Here is a 16,686-nt window from a genome sequence, read left to right as displayed (position 1 = left end):
TAGTCGAATCGGGATTATCAAATTCGTGTGGAGCCTTAAATAGAGGAGTTTTGATAGGTTCCAAACTCCTCAATCTTCTAATCTATATAAATAGGGTTGGGTTCCCAATCATACGTATAACAAAAGCTTCGATCTCATTCCAGTACTTCTATAAGGGTGTAAAGTGTGATAGACTACGACATCAAGCCTACAGCAATAACGTCCCAATCAGGTACGTCATATATTCAATTTATTTGATGTCCATACTCGATACATGACAGTCCTTTACAATTCCGCATATAGTTTTATAGTTAGATGCTCGCCTATGTAGAAAAGAAAAATAAATACATCAGGCTAACTTGTCATACACCACCATTTTCTTGCAGCCATAACATTTGCTTAAGATATCTATATCATTCAAATGATAGTCAAGCCACCATTTATATGGCTTAGATTTAGTTTTTGTAGAAAAGAAAATCAGATACATCTAGCTATCTTGTCTGATGTACAACGTGTCACAGATACATTCCTACCATGGTTGGGTCAAAAGAAGGTGGACCGTAACTTGACTATAACTTTTTATCCAGGTATCGTTACGGGGTGCACAACCTATCAATCTTTACTGAAATGGGTCATTCAAGGTGAACTGATACACAAGGTGGATTGCATTTGTCCATTTTGTTAGAAAACATGCGCTTTTAGCTCAAAAACAAATTTTTAGGAAAAAATTATTATTTTTAGTGATTCTGAATTTTTTAATATTTTTCAATTTTTAGAGTTTTAGATTTTATTCACTTTTTAGAAACAACGTGTAATTTTTCTAGGACTCTTCTAGCAAGAGTTTATTTAAAATTTTAAATTCTAGAAATTAGGCTTTAGAAGAGTTTTAGTAAAATTAAGATTTATATTAAAGTTATACATTTACTATTTTTTGTAATTATGAATTTTAGTTATTTTTCTATATTAATGATATAACAAACGCATATAGATTAGGCAATCATCAATCAGTTTCAAATTTCATAGAATTTATTTTCTATTTCCTTTATTCTTTTCTTCATGATTTCGAGAAGTCTCTGTGAGGAGTCCAGAGAAGTTCCATGGATTCAAAACAGTTCTCCCTTTGAGGAAGACGGTGCTCAACCATCATGACATTTGTATAAAATACGTATCATTTAGATGGTAGGTGGGCCACCACATATATGTCTTGGATGCTAACCTTTGTAGAAAAGAAAGCTGAAAATATCTGGTTACCTTGTCATACACCACAATTTTCTTGCAACCGTGACATTTGTATAAGATATCAGTATCATTCAAATGGTAGGTGGGCTAACATTTGTACATCTTGGATGCCGACTTTTGTAGAAAAGAAAGTTGAGCACATTTTTGTAAGACGTCATACACCATCATTTTCACGCAACCATGACATTTGTGTAAAATATATGTTTCATTCAAATAGTAGGTGGGCCACCATTTGCATGGCTTGGATGTTGACCTTCATAGAAAAGAAAGTTAAATGCATATAACTAGCTTGTCATGCACTACCATTTTCTTGCAACCACACGGCATTTGTGTAAGATATTTGTATCATTTAAATGGTAGGCCTACATGGAATAAAAATAAGGCCAGTAAATTCATTTAATGAGGGACTCATTCATACTATTTTTGAATTTCGACAATCTAACTTAAGTTGCAGTTGTGGCTCAACTAATATTGGGACCACTGTCCTTTCAGAGATAAATAATTTCAACTAAGGAATTTATCATTTTCACGTTACAAATATTTATTGGCAGTGATATGTTTGCACAAAAGAAGAGTTACATCGCAAGTCTACGCTCTATATCTAGGGTTTGCAAATTATGAGAAAAGAAAAGAAAATTGTAATAATTATCTACATATTATTTCAATTTAAGTATCATTGAAACATGGTTTCCCATGAATTTCATTTTTAAAAGTTTTGTTTGATTAGTAATTAAAATTTTTACATTCCTTTTATAATAGTTATTTAGCTTTTTTATGTTAGAAAATCTTAAGTAAAATATCTAGTGATTTTTTACTTTTTATTTATAGAATCTACTTTTTCTTTGTTATCTAAATAATAATATTAAAAAAACATTAAACATATATTACATTTTTATTCTTTCTCATGCCATCCATACAATCCTAAAGGTGTTCATTTTTTAATTCCCATGGTAAATATGAAGGAAATAGTAATAATTATTTATTGTAGTAATTCTAATACTTCTCCCACTACTATATTCACGTTTTTGTTTTTTTATCGTTAAAATTGAGTGTAAATTTCACATTGGGTCCACCATAATGTATATGGCTTATTTATGTCATCCATCTGTTATGCTAGATTATTTTAAGGCATGAGCCAAAAATAAAATGAGATATGCAAATCTGGACCCCATAGTACTCTTAAGAATTTTTTCTCCTTATTTTTTGTTAGATAATGGAAATTATATGATTTCAAAAACTCATAACTAATTAAGTACGAGTCCAATTGAGGTGATTTACAATCATTTGAAATTTCATCAAATTAGCTTTTAAACGAGTATACAATCACCTAAATGAAACATGTAATGAATGAGTTATGTCTATTTTTTTGGGAACCATGATCCGTAGTGAGTATCGGTGATCCATAATGAATATCGACGATCTACAATAACTTTAGGCTTACTTTTAGACAATTAAATAGTGTCCAAATAACGTGATTACAAAGTTATTTAAAAGTTTATCAAATTATCTTTCGAACAAGTACATGATCACTCGAATCAGACATGTAACGAGGGAATTATGACCATTTTTATGTGATCAACAATTCACAATGAGTATCACCGTTATAGTAACTTTGGACTCACTTTGGACAATCAAATGATGTCCAAATGAGGTGATTTAAAATTTCATTAAATTAACTTTCCAACGAGTATAAGATCATCCAAATCGAACATGTAATGTGAGAGTAATGATCATTTTCATAGGATATACGATCCACAGTGAGTATTAGTGATGCATAATAACTTTGGGGAAATCAAATGATGTCCTAATGAGGTGATTCCAAAGTTATTTGAAATTTCATCAAATTAACTTTCCAACAAGTATAAGATTAGCTAAATCGAACATACAACGAGGGAGAGTTGACCATTTTTATTGAACTAGTGATCCACAATAATGTTGGGCCCACTTTTGTGTAATCAAACAGTGTCTAAATGAAGTGATTCCAAAGTCATTTCAAAGTTTATTAAATTACATTTCCAATGAGTATGAGATCACCTAAACTGTATGTGTAACGAGGAAGTTATATTCATTTTCCTAGTACCGATGATCCACATTAACTTTGGGCTTACTTTTGGACAACATTCATCATATTCATTCATTACAGCATTCTTTTATTTTAAAATTCATCAATTATAATATTTTTCTATTACAAATTTATCACTTTTTACAAACGTTCATAATTCATATCCATAAAATAATAAAGAAATAATTATAACGAGAACAACTACACTATCCTCCTTTTCACAAACTCCCATTATTGATACTTATCACACAAAAAAAAAAAAAAGCCACACATATACATAAAAAAGACAATATTATGCTAAACTAAACTTACCTTTGGCTACCATAACATATATGTTGGAGTGTGTGGTCATAAATCTTTATTAAAAAAAAAAACAATCAGAAGTTCAACAGAATAGAAGGAATGACTTTGAAAGCTCGTCGGAGTGGGTCTCAAGAAGGTGATAATAGTCTTAACAGCCAAATGGTCTCCTATCGTGGAAAAAAAAAAATGAAGAAGAAAAAGAAAGAAAATGCTAAATGACCATTCAGCGTGAGGGACCGACCTATTGAACCCATCCTACATCTTGTTTGTGGCCCAGTGGATCCTCCTATAGTAGATCTAAGCCATCAACATGAAATAGATTTTAATTTCATGCCATTTGCCAAAGTTTGAGAGTAAAACTCATCATGGATGGACTAAACTTGAGGAAACTGTTCGAAATTAACTCACAACATTAATATGGTCGTGAGCTAAAGACAACTCCAAAATTATTTGAAATGATCCTACAATAGGTTCAGAACTTTTTAATTAAAGTGAACTGATTATACTGGTTGATGGGTGGCTCCAGTAGTTTTTTTTTTTTTTTTTTGTTAGTTTGTTAGTACACAACATTGTCAGTTTACACTTCACCGTTAGCCACCCCTACTTGGGAATCGATTCCAAGACCTTAGTGTTGAGGTGAGGTATCTTTCACTCAGGCTATCACTTAAGTTATGGATCGGGGTGTTGGCTCCAGTAGTTGATTTAGTGGGGCCCACTCTCTATTCTTAAAAGGCTTTCTCGAATTTCATGAAAAGTCACCGCAGTATGAAGAGATGGCTAATAAATGAGTATTTTTGTTCCAAAATAGTCAAAAAATACCCGGAAGTTAAACAAATAATGGCTTCAAATGTTAAAGTCAAAGGTTTTACGATGCTGTAATTAAAAGTTAATTTAATTAATTTCCCTCCCATTTGACAGTTATTTGATACTCTTACAGGGTACATGATGATGCACAAGCACTTGCATTTTACACCTGGCATATATTAAAATCAAGTTAAACATTTAAATAAAAAACCAACTTTTGATAGTTTATAACCTAAAATAATTTAGTTGGATGAATATAATACCTGATTTATGAAAATACAAAGCGTTGATTATTTTCCAATCTTGACCAACTATTAAATATCCATAAATCAGTCATTTAAGGCATCGTGACAATAAATGAGTTTTTATATATATATATATATATATATATAAACTAATCCAAAGCTGGTTCGACTCTCTCTACCGTTCAATATGTTTGAGATGAATAGTACACGGTATCAGATTTGGTGCGGCCCGGCCTCATCCAAGACGTTGCGGGTCCTTATTGTGGGGTCCAATTCAATAAGGGCCCACATTGATGTATGTATTCTGTATCCACGGTGCCCATCTGTCATGTTATATCATTTTAGGACATGAAATAAAAAATGAAGAAAATCCTAATTTCAGGTGGACCATACAAAAGGAAACAGTGGTGATTGAATGCCCTACCATTAGAAGCTTCGTACGGCCCACTTTAATGTTTATTTGCCATCCAACCCACTGATAAGGGGAAAAATCAAGTATCAGCTTGATCCAAAACTTATGGGGGCCATTAATGGCCAATCACTATTCTTTCCTATGGTATGGCCCACCTGGGAATTCGATCTACTTGGTTTTTAGGCTCATGCCCTAAAATGATATGGTAAAACGGATGGACGGTGTGGATATAAATACACACATCAAGGTAGCATAGTAAGGACTGTACTGTCTTCGGTGAGGCTGGGCCCCACCTAATCCACTCCCTTACACATGGGGCGTCTTCAATTTCTAAGTGCCCGCGTATCAGCCATAACATTGCCGCCAGTGTATCGAAGTAGTTTCTTAATTTTTCTATTGTTTTCTCAGATAAAGAAATATTCAATGGTCTGGATCACTCAACCATGGCCACCACGTGTACGAACCTAAAACCTGAGTAAATCATCTCCACAGCGGAGGATCATGCAACTCACTGGATTTTGGCACGTGACTTGCATACGTTCGAGACGAGGCGGCCGAGGAGAAATGGAAAACCTCATGAAAATACAAACATAAAAAAACAAAGCAGTACAAGAAAGATTTTTTTTTTTTTTTTTTTTTAATTTTAAAACAAATGAAATGGGAAGCTGACGAGATTTTATTTTATTTTTTCCTTAAACACGAGCTTTGTTTATTTCGCAAGTGTGCTGCTGGGCATGAGTCACAATGTGACACGTGTACAAGATCTCGGCTTTCCATCAGGTGAGATACATTCTTTAGATGTTCTAGCATAAAAATCAGGCCATCTCACGCCTCAGGTGGGCCACAACGTATCAAAACAAATGAATAGCTGGCCAAAAATTTACTTTGTACATGTGTGGCCCACTTGAAGATTTGAAATTATCAGAATTTTTAGGCAAGAGATCATACAGGGCGCGGTTTGGGTGGTGACCCGAACATCAGCCAGCTAGTTGTGCCAAAGCTACATGGGGCCCACCATGATGTATGTGTTTCATCCACACCGTCCATCCATTTTTACAGCCCATTTTAGATCATGATCCCAAGAATGAGGCATATCCAAATCTCAAGTGGACCACACCACTTAAAACAGTAGGGAATGAACTCTTACCATTGAAAACTTCTTAAGGTCCACAGAAGTTTTGGTTCAAGCAGATATTTGTGGTGTCCCTTCATCCAGGGTCATGTGACCTGATCAACAGTGTGGATGGAAAATAAACATTACAGTGAGTCGTAGGAAGTTTTTAACAGTGGGAATTCAATCACCACCGTCTCCTGTTGTGTGGTCCATCAGAGGTTTAAATCTACCCCATCTTTTGAACCATGCTCTAATATAAGCCGGAAAAATAGATGGACAGCTTTGATAAAACACATACATCATGGTGGGGCCCACGTAGCCTTGATACAACTAGCTGGCTGATGCTGGGGTCACCCGCCAAAAAGCATTATTTCAAACCTCATGGAAAGCTCACATCTCAAACACGTGTATCATACAAACAAATCCCTTTTTTACAATCTTGTCTGTGATTAATCCGACGGTATTCATTCATCGACAGGAGAGAAGGGAAGGTGGGCCTGCACGTGATTAACTTTGAGCCGATGCTACTCGCAATGCGCGAACAAATGCACGATCCTGATTGGATGGCCGGGCGTTGTCGGTGCGCCGTCGCACCTACCAACTGCTTGATTTGGACTGGACGGCTGTGATGTCATGGGCTCACTTAGGACACCGGCCAGGAGATTATTATTAACAAGTCTTCTTACGTGTAAGTTAGTTCCTTTAAATAGTAAATATTTAATGGATAATTCTTCCAGTTTTAGTCAACCCTCACATAAATTAATGGAAATTATTGAAATTTTATATTAAAACTTACCTAAATAATAAATAAAAACAAAGCTAGAAAATACTACCATTGCATGATTGCATACCAAGCTTTCCTATCTAAGTTCACATCATGATTAAATACAATTTCCTTTAGCGGAAGTACATTACTAAATGTAGTACATAGGAAAAGTCTCATTTGAGTTTCATGACTTTCCCTTTGGAACCGTACACGTGGTAAATGTGGATGAAATCTGGACCATTCGTGGATTTAAACGGGCATGAATTTAACTTTTGTTAAAAAATAAAATTAGAGTTGGGATTGGGTCCACTACGGTAGATAATATACAAATGGATCCAATATTAATAATTATTGGACACATATGAGTAGGAAGCGGATTGTGTCCTTCATTGCTCTCTGGGGCCTAGCATGATGTATGGTCTTTATCCATGCCATTCATCCAATTTTCCATATCATTTTATGATGTGAACCAAAAAATGAGACCGATCCAAGGCTCAAGTGGACCACACCACAGGATGAAGCAGTGATGATGATGGCCACCGTTGAATTATCATGATGTTTATTATCCATCCAATCTGTTCATAAGGACACACAAACCTGGATGAAAGGACAGCATAAATGCTGACTTGATCCAAAACTTTCACGGCCCCATTAAGTTTTTAATGGTGGAGTTCAATCCCCATCATATGGAGCACTTATGCCTTGAATCTACCTAATTTTTTAGCTCATAACCTAAAATGATATAGAAAAATGGATGAACGGCATGGATAAAACGCATACATCATGGTGGGACCCACAGTGCCCTGCCTTCTTCTGTAAGGGCTAAGGCAGGACCCAGTCGGCTTCCATATGAGATCTCATCAGTCATCAATACAATTAGCCGGGTTAACGTGTAGCCTCATGATTACTACATCTGCATGATTTTTGGGCCATTTTATTTTTACGATGGGGTGACCTGTTGATAGATTGGATGTCATATGCACTCCATGGTGGACCACACCATAGAAAATAATGCACAGGTGCGTGCTGATAAATAATAAAATACAAGTGCGGTCTGCGTGGCAAGTACATTGAGTTGATTTTTGCTGCGGGCTATTTTCAATTTGCGGCCAACCTGTTGGATAGGTTGGATGTCTCATAGACATGACATATTGGAAGTTATTTGCGTCATCATAGCAAATGTATGTATTCTCCGTTCCCATTGAAAACAATCCCATCTCATGTATAATAAAAAGATTCAGTTTAATACATGTATTTTTATGCTTTATATGTAAAATATGTATTATACAAGTTTTATACTTATTTACAAATAATAAACATATGTATTACATTTGGTTTGCTTGTTGAGTTACTCGGCATGTATGAGTAAACTCCGTAGGGCCCACCATTGATGTGTGTGTCTTACCCACGCGGTACATAAGTTTGTAAAGATCATTTAGGGCTTGATCTCAAAATTGAATCATATCCAAATCTTAAATAGACCATACCATAGGAAATATGGGAAAAGTGATATCTACTATTGAAACCTTCTTAGGGCCCTGAGTGATGTTTATTTATCATTTAAGCTGTTGACATGTATGAGGGACAAAAAATACATATATATATATAAGCTTGATCCAAAACTTGTCGCCTTATGAAGTTTTCAATGGTAGGCGCTCAATAAACACCATTTCTTAAGGTGTGGTCTACTTGAGCTTTGGATATGCTCTAATTTTAGACTCATGCACTAAGATGAATGGTTAACACAGAGGGATGGGCATGGATAAAAGACAAAAATCATGGTGGGCCGTCCATCTATTTAAACAGGTCTGAATTTAACTTTTGTTAAAAAAAATAAAATTAGAGTCGGGATTGGGTCCACCACGGTAGATAATATACAATTGGATCCAATATTAATAATTATTAGACACATATATGAGTAGGAAGTGGACCACACCATGATGTATGGGATTTATCCATGCCATTCATCCAAATTTCCATATCACTTTATAGTATCAGCAAAAAAAAGGAGATTGATCCAACGCTCAAGTGGACCACACCACGGGATGAAGTAGTGATAATGATGCCCACCGTTGAATTTTTTTAAGGGTCCATCATGATGTTTATTATCCATCCAACCTGTTCATAAGGACACACAAACCTGGATGAAAGGACAGCATAAATTCTGACTTGATCCAAAACTGTCATGGCCCCCAGTAAGTTTTTAATGGTGGGAGTTCAATCCCCATCATATGAAGCACTTATGCCTTGGATTTATCTTTTGAGCTCATATCCTAATATGATATAGAAAAATGGATGAACAACATGGACAAAACGCATACATCATGGTGGGACCCACGGAGCCCTGCCTTATTCCAAGGCAGGATGCAATTGCTTCCATATGAGTAGGGGTGTACATCAAGTCGAATTGAGTTGAGCCTTATTCGAAGGCAGGATGCAATTGCTTCCATGTGAGTAGGGGTGTACATCGAGTCGAATTGAGTCGAGCTGGCCTTAGCTCAACTCTCTCAGCCACTAGCTGACCTCAGCTTAAACTCGGCTCGGCTTAGTCCTTGAGCTCGACTAGCCAGCTCGGCTCTGTTCGGTCAACAACTCAAGCCAGTTCGAGTCCAGTTTGAGCCAACATCAATCTGAGTTCACTATTGCAGCATTTTCACAAACACTTAGTCTGCACCTTCAAAATCTCACTGTATTTGAGACAGCAGCAATGATTTACAAGTATTTTATCAAACAGCTTCTAAGCAACATAAAAATCAAGAAAAAAAGAATATTGGTTTCATATACATACCTGCCTTGCCACCGACCACACTTCTTTGAGTCATTTTATCAAACACTTGGTGGGCAACATCAATATTAAAGTAACCGAGTCACCGAACTAGTTCGATTCGAGCTGGGTTCGATCCATGTCAATTTGAGCTAGGGCCAACTTGAACTCGGCTCGAACTCATTTTCGAGCTAAAAAAATCAGCTCGACTCGACTTCGAACAGGATCGAATCGAGCTTTTTCGAGTCGAGTCGAGTGAGCTAACCGAGCTAGCTTGGTTCATGTACACCCTTACAAATGAGGTCTCATCAATACAATGAGCCAGAGATGTGGCCACTGTGGTGTATGTATTGTATTTAACAAGCTTACGATGTTTTCCTCGTAAATCATACCAAACAAATCGTTAATAATGTGAATTTCGAGATTTTGAGTGGTTGTCCATTATTTTCTTTCACGTAACCTTATGATGACTACATCTATGATTTTTAGGCCATTTTATTTTCATGATGGGTGACGTGATGGATAGATTGAATGTCATATACACTCCATTGTGGGCCACAACATAGAAAATAATGCATAGGTGCATGCTGATAAATAATAAAAAACAAGTGGGGTCTGCATGGCAAGTACATTGAGTTGATTTTTGCTGCAGGCTATTTTCAATTTGCGGCCAACCTATTGGATAGGTTGGATGTCTCATAGACATGACATATTGGAAGTTATTTGCGTCATCATAGCAAATGTATGTATTCGCCATTCCTTTTGAAAACAATCCCATCTCATGTATAATTAAAGGATTCAGTTTAATACATGTATTTATATGCTTTATATGTAAAATATGTATTACACTTGGATTGCTTGTTGAGATACTCAGTATGCATAAGTAAACTCTATAGGGCCTAATGTGATGTATGTGTCTTACCCACGCTGTACATAAGTTTGTACAGATTATTCTAGGGCATGATCTCAAAATTGAATCATATTCAAATCTTAAACAGACCACAACACAAGAAATATGAGAAAAGTGATATCCACTATTGAAACCTTCTTAGGGCCCAAAGTGATGTTTATTTATCATTTAAGCTGTTCATAAGGTGACAAAGACAGATGAGGGACTAAAAAAAACAAATATAAGTTTGATCCAAAACTTTTATCACCTTACGAAGTTTTCAATGGTAGGCGTTCAATAAACACCATTTCTTAAGGTGCGGTCTACTTGAGCTTTGGATATGCTCTAATTTTAGACTCATGCACTAAAATGAACATGAACAGGTAAAATGGAGGGACGAGCATGGATAAAAGACATAAATCATGGTGGGCCCCACAGGGTTTACTTAGTATGCAATCCACTTCTATATTATACAACTTTTAATAAAATGTCGTCTAACTTCATATTAAACATTTAAATCCTTTATTTTAATGCAGCACTTTTATGAGGTTTAAATTGCCTCTTCAGCTTACCCATAAAACCATTTACAACCTCTAACTCTCGGGCTAAGGTTCGTGAAAAGAACTTTTCAAGCCAAACTGTTTACCTCTAGTGGCTGAATATTTGTATATAAAAATTATTTTGGGATTTCTACCTTTAGTGGCTGAATATTTAATTATAAATTTGACCATTTACACAGAAATCCAAAGGATATGGATCCTTGGTTTTCTAAGAACATGGATTTCCTGTTTTCTTGCATTGTGACTGGGTCGTGGCATCACTTACGACATCCTATGTCATCAATGATGGCATGGCTCAATTACATTACAAAGAATAGGAAATTCCTCTTGGCTCAATTACATTACAAAGAACAGGAAATCCCTCTTCCTAGCAAATGAAGGATCCAGACTCCATTTCAAATAGCATTTTAGGGGTTGTTTGGATTAGCCATTAATGTTGTAATGTATTATAAGTAATGATTATAATTACTAGAGTCGAGCTTGGCACAACTCGGCTTGGCAAGCAGCCAAACCTAGCTTAGCTAGCGGTTAACTCCTATTCGAACTCGGCTTGGCTCGATCCTTGAGCTTGATTAGCTAGCATGGTCAATTCAACCAACAACACAAGTAGCTCGAGCCAAGTTTAAGCATATATGATATTTTCTCAAGTACATTGATTGCATCTTCAATCTCCCACACTTCAAATGTAAATAAGTAAAAGCGTTTTGTAAGTATTTCATCAAACACTCAGTAAGTAAATATCAAAATACAAGAATAATCATAAAATATAAAGTTTTTTTTTTATTTTGTGAGGATTTGTTTTTTCAATCTTCCATGGAATACCCAATTTTGAGAATACATGATATAAGGGAATTCCAATAAACAACACTTCATGAAAGCATTTCATCAAATACTCATCAAGCAACATCAAGATCAAAATAATCGAGTCACCTAGTTGATTTAATTCGAGTTGATTCAAGTCGGTGTTTAGGCCGAGTTGAGTCAAGCTCAAGCAAGATTGAACTTGACTTGAAAATTTTCCAGCTCCTAAAACAAGCTCAACTCGGTTCAAATCTAATTTTGAGCCAAGGTGGGTCGAGCTTTTCCGAGTTGAGTCAAGGAAGCTGACCAACCTAACTCAATTCATGTAGAACTCTAATAATTATTAATGTGATTGGAAGTAAAATGAAATATGGAATATTAGCACATATGCTACTCAGATGGGATTACTCCCGACCATGGATATGTACGCGAACAACCATTGAGGTTGGATACATGTATGTAAATTCTTCAATGTCCTTCATCCGCTGTGCCCGTCTATTTTGCAATATTGTTCTGGAGCATGGTCTAAAAAACAAGCAGATGTAAAGTTAAACTGGACCAAGCAGCATGCATATAGTTGAAACCTTTTTTGGAGCCAACCATGATATTTTTTTGTCACTAGATAAACTTAAATGAAGGAAAAACTTGGAAGATTAAAATTAGCTTGATCCAACGCTTACATGGACCTTAAGAAATTTTCAACCGCAGGTCTTCAATTTCCAGAAACATGTGGTTCACTTAAGATTTAAATCTACTTCATTTTTTTTATCATGGAAAGATCTTGCTGGATGGATGGACTGTGCTGATATAACACATACATCATGATTGGGCTCACATAACTTTGCCATGTCAACACATCTTTGCAATCCACATCTTGAGAGGATTAGGTGATTGGACAGCTGGACACTATCCAATCAATTGTTATCATGTGAGTTTTCTATCACATTATGGTGATAGTCAACTAGGCCTCAGTGCACCGTATTATTATCGTGTTATAACCCTATGGTAAATTACAGAGTCCGTGGGATGGGGACCTTAAAAGGAGTGCTTGCAGCATGGGATTAGATGGGTTTAAGTGAGATAAAATTACTAAAATGTAATAATTATACTGTGTCAAGGATCGTCGTCTAATCCATTGCTCAGGCCCATCCCACTTTATGTTTGGGAAATAGGTTGACTACTCATCTAGCCAATACCAATCGTTGCTGTATAAGCCCCACCATGATGTATGCGTTTCATCCATGCCGTCCACCAATTCTTCTATGTCATTTTATGGTATGAACCCAAAAATGAGTTTGATCCAAATCTCAAGTGGACCGCATAGTTGGCCCTAGGAGGTTTTTAACGGTATAATTCAATCACTATTGTTTTCCAATGGTGTGGTCCACCTGAGATTTATATCTACCTCACTTTTTGAGAATAAGCCCTAAAATTATATTTCAAAATGGATGGATGGTATAGATAAAACACATACATTATGGTCGGTCCATATAGCACCAACCATTAACTATACAAAACTCAAAGTAGGATCGCAGAAACCTCTGCGTCGTTGCTGTTTCCAGAAGGAGCTTTACAACCCATGCTTTATGCGAGTCCTAGACAGGACGTTGGGATAATCCATGGGATTTTAGAACCCACTACCACCTAATCTCATTTAAACCCACTAATGGCTTCGGCGGGTCCGCGTGTGGGTCCGGGTATAACAAGACAAAACCGGTCGCTTTGGCAGCCCAGCTTTAAATCCACACCGAGTGGAGCATTTAGCGCGTAAAAACCGTACAATGTTAGGACGGGAATTGCCGGTGATCCGTGTTTGGGAAAGGTAGGTGGGGCCCACCGTGATATTTGTGAGGAATCCACCTCGTCCGTCCATTTTTGCCGGCTCATGTTAGGTCATTAAATTAAAAATATGGCAGATCCAAAGTGGACCACAGCCAGGAAACAGTAGAGATTGAGAGGCCACCGTTGAAACATTTTTGGGCCACAGAACTCTTGGAGTCCATGCTAATATTGTTGTAGTTTCAGTTCATCCCAGTACGTACGAGTTTATGAATGGTTTGCATAGCATATAAACATCACGGTGGGCCTTAGGAAAGTTTCAACCGTAGCATTTACCTCCCCACTTTAACTTGTCGTGTGGCCCACTTGAGTTTTAGATCCGCCTCGTTTTTAAAAAACATGTCTTGACATGGGCTGGAAAAACAGATGGACGGGTGGATTTTCGACAAACATTAGAGTGGGCCCCACCTAGCTTCCGACTGGAGGAACTTCATGGGGTCGGGGTGGCAGGCAATCCAATGTTAAAGATAAGATTGGCAATTTGTATGGGATGACGAGGCAGAAAAAAGAGAAAGAGAACCAATGGTACACATCCAGTGGCTATGACTATGATTGGTCTAGGAGCAATTAACCCGACAAAGGCCCACCTAATAAACGGACCAGATCTCATCCACTTGTTAGCAATAAATACAAGTTTACTTGAAGGACGATTTGTCGTGTCTATCACGCACGATAAAGCAAGCAGCCCAATCCTCACGATAAGGAAGTGTATGATACTCGACCCGAGGACATCGATGGAACACTTGCGTATGCTCCGACGATCCCGACCGTTGGTTTTTGGGCAACATCTTGGGCGTATCACGCCATGAAATCTCCTTGATCAGATATTCCACTAAGAATCTGGTGTGCTTTTGATCTTCATCTTCACCACTGTGGTATCTTTGTTATTAACCGTCAATTTTAATGCCTCTATTTGAAGGGTAGGATTTCTATTTTCGTGAAAAAAATTTAGAATAAAGCCCATCCATTAGTAGTTCCATCAGATCAACGGTTAAGATCAATAACATAGGGGCACGTATGTGCAATCGAAAAGCCCGAGTATGGCGCCCAAATCATCGTGTCGAAGATCATAAAAAGAATTCCAGTCCGCAGTCCGCACTATTCATACGTTAGCTTTTTCTCTTCCGGGAAAAAACTTTGATACTCTGGCCGAGTGTGATGGATGATACGCTCATACAATACAAATTAAATTCTTGCCATTTAATTAATTAAATTTAACTGTCCAAACTATGGGCTCCAGTTTAGATGTATCCGGAACCAAAATTCACGGTAATCTGATTACCTGATTACTTGATTGGTGGACATGTATTGGACGGTTAAAACTTACAAATATCCAACTGTCCTATTTCAACAAACTGTCAGCCAATCAACGGTTAGAAATTGCCCAAACAATTTATTTTTGGGGATTTGATTTAACTACAGCGGGTCCCACAACTTATAGTTGCCACGTGGACACTTTCTGAGTACCTGCGTATCCAGCGTCACACTCCGCCAGAGTATCAAATATCCGCTTTTGTTTCATTTAATTGTTTAAGTATGGGTAGGTGGCCCACCTTGCGAATCCTCATGATCGCAGCCTCTTTGTATTATTCCCCCTAGTTGATGTGAAATCATAACCGTCCAAAAGTAGAAATATAGGGTGGCCATGGAACCTTGCCATTTTGTAAAAACTACAACTAACAGTTCTACATAAAGAAAGTGATGGTTTGAGCGATTCCCAGCATCCTCAACCTCTCAAATGCTTCTACTGACAAAGGGACCCGAAAGGGACGTGGACCTGTCGATAATAGTCTTTTCCAATGGAGGTGTTACATGCAATATGTACTCGCGTTTTCATTTTATTTCAAGTGGGCCCATGGATGGACGATCTCGGCCGTTGATATGACGGGCCACCATGGTGATGGACCAATTGTTAAATATATCCTGGATCCCATTTGGTTTATATCCTGTAAAATAGACGGTCAGGAAACGAAATACAGCAGTGGTCCACGTTAAGCTGAGGAAATGCTCAAGATTGGCAGGTAGGATGGGGCATGGTCCATTCCTCATGGGCCAAAAATAGATGATTGGCAGGGATCACTGAACCATGGGTCCCACATGCACCAACTTCAACGCCGAGGATGCTTCCACATTGTACAGGATCAACGGACACAATACGCTTTTCTATTTGACCCAGCAACGGCACATGTAGATCCCGATTTTGTAACCAAAGGCATCCATCTGGTGGGCCCCATTATCGGATGAGCCATACCTTAATATCTCATCAATCAGACGATCCTAACCGTCATGGGAAAGAGTTAAAATGCAACCAATGTCCAAATTTAACCAGGATTAAATCTGGCCATTAAAATCAACATGTGGGGTGATTTTGAGGTGGTCTCTAATCTGCCGTGGGTTCGACAATATGAACGGTTTGGATCATCCAAGGATGGGACAGAGTGGATGCATTACTGGGTGGAACAGAAGCTACACCTGCCGCTGTTTGTTGCATTTTTTCCATGGATCTCATCTACCACACATTGATGAAGTAAGGAATGATATCATACACCCGCCCCAAAAAAGGTCAAATACATTATAAAAACATGAAAAAAATGTCAAGACAAAGACAATATATTGCATAGAATACACCCTAAGAAAGTGATGTATATGAGATGGATCCAATGCACACATGGCCCATTTGGACAAGACAATTGAATAATTTTTTTAAATGAATGGCTTGGAAGAGCTGTCAAAATGGGCCCACAGCAAAACACCCTTTAACAAATTCCATGGGACTTTAAAAAACATTAAAAAAAAAGAAAGGAAAATCTATATTTAGTAATTCAAAGAGTAGATGGTGTTAATATAATTGTTCATCATTGTCATCATTAGTGTCATCATTACCGTCATAGTTTGGTAACCAGTTTGAG

The sequence above is a fragment of the Magnolia sinica genome, chromosome 8 (genome assembly GCF_029962835.1).
Source record: "Magnolia sinica isolate HGM2019 chromosome 8, MsV1, whole genome shotgun sequence".
Lineage (NCBI taxonomy): Eukaryota > Viridiplantae > Streptophyta > Magnoliopsida > Magnoliales > Magnoliaceae > Magnolia > Magnolia sinica.
Note: the sequence above shows the minus strand (reverse complement) of the source record.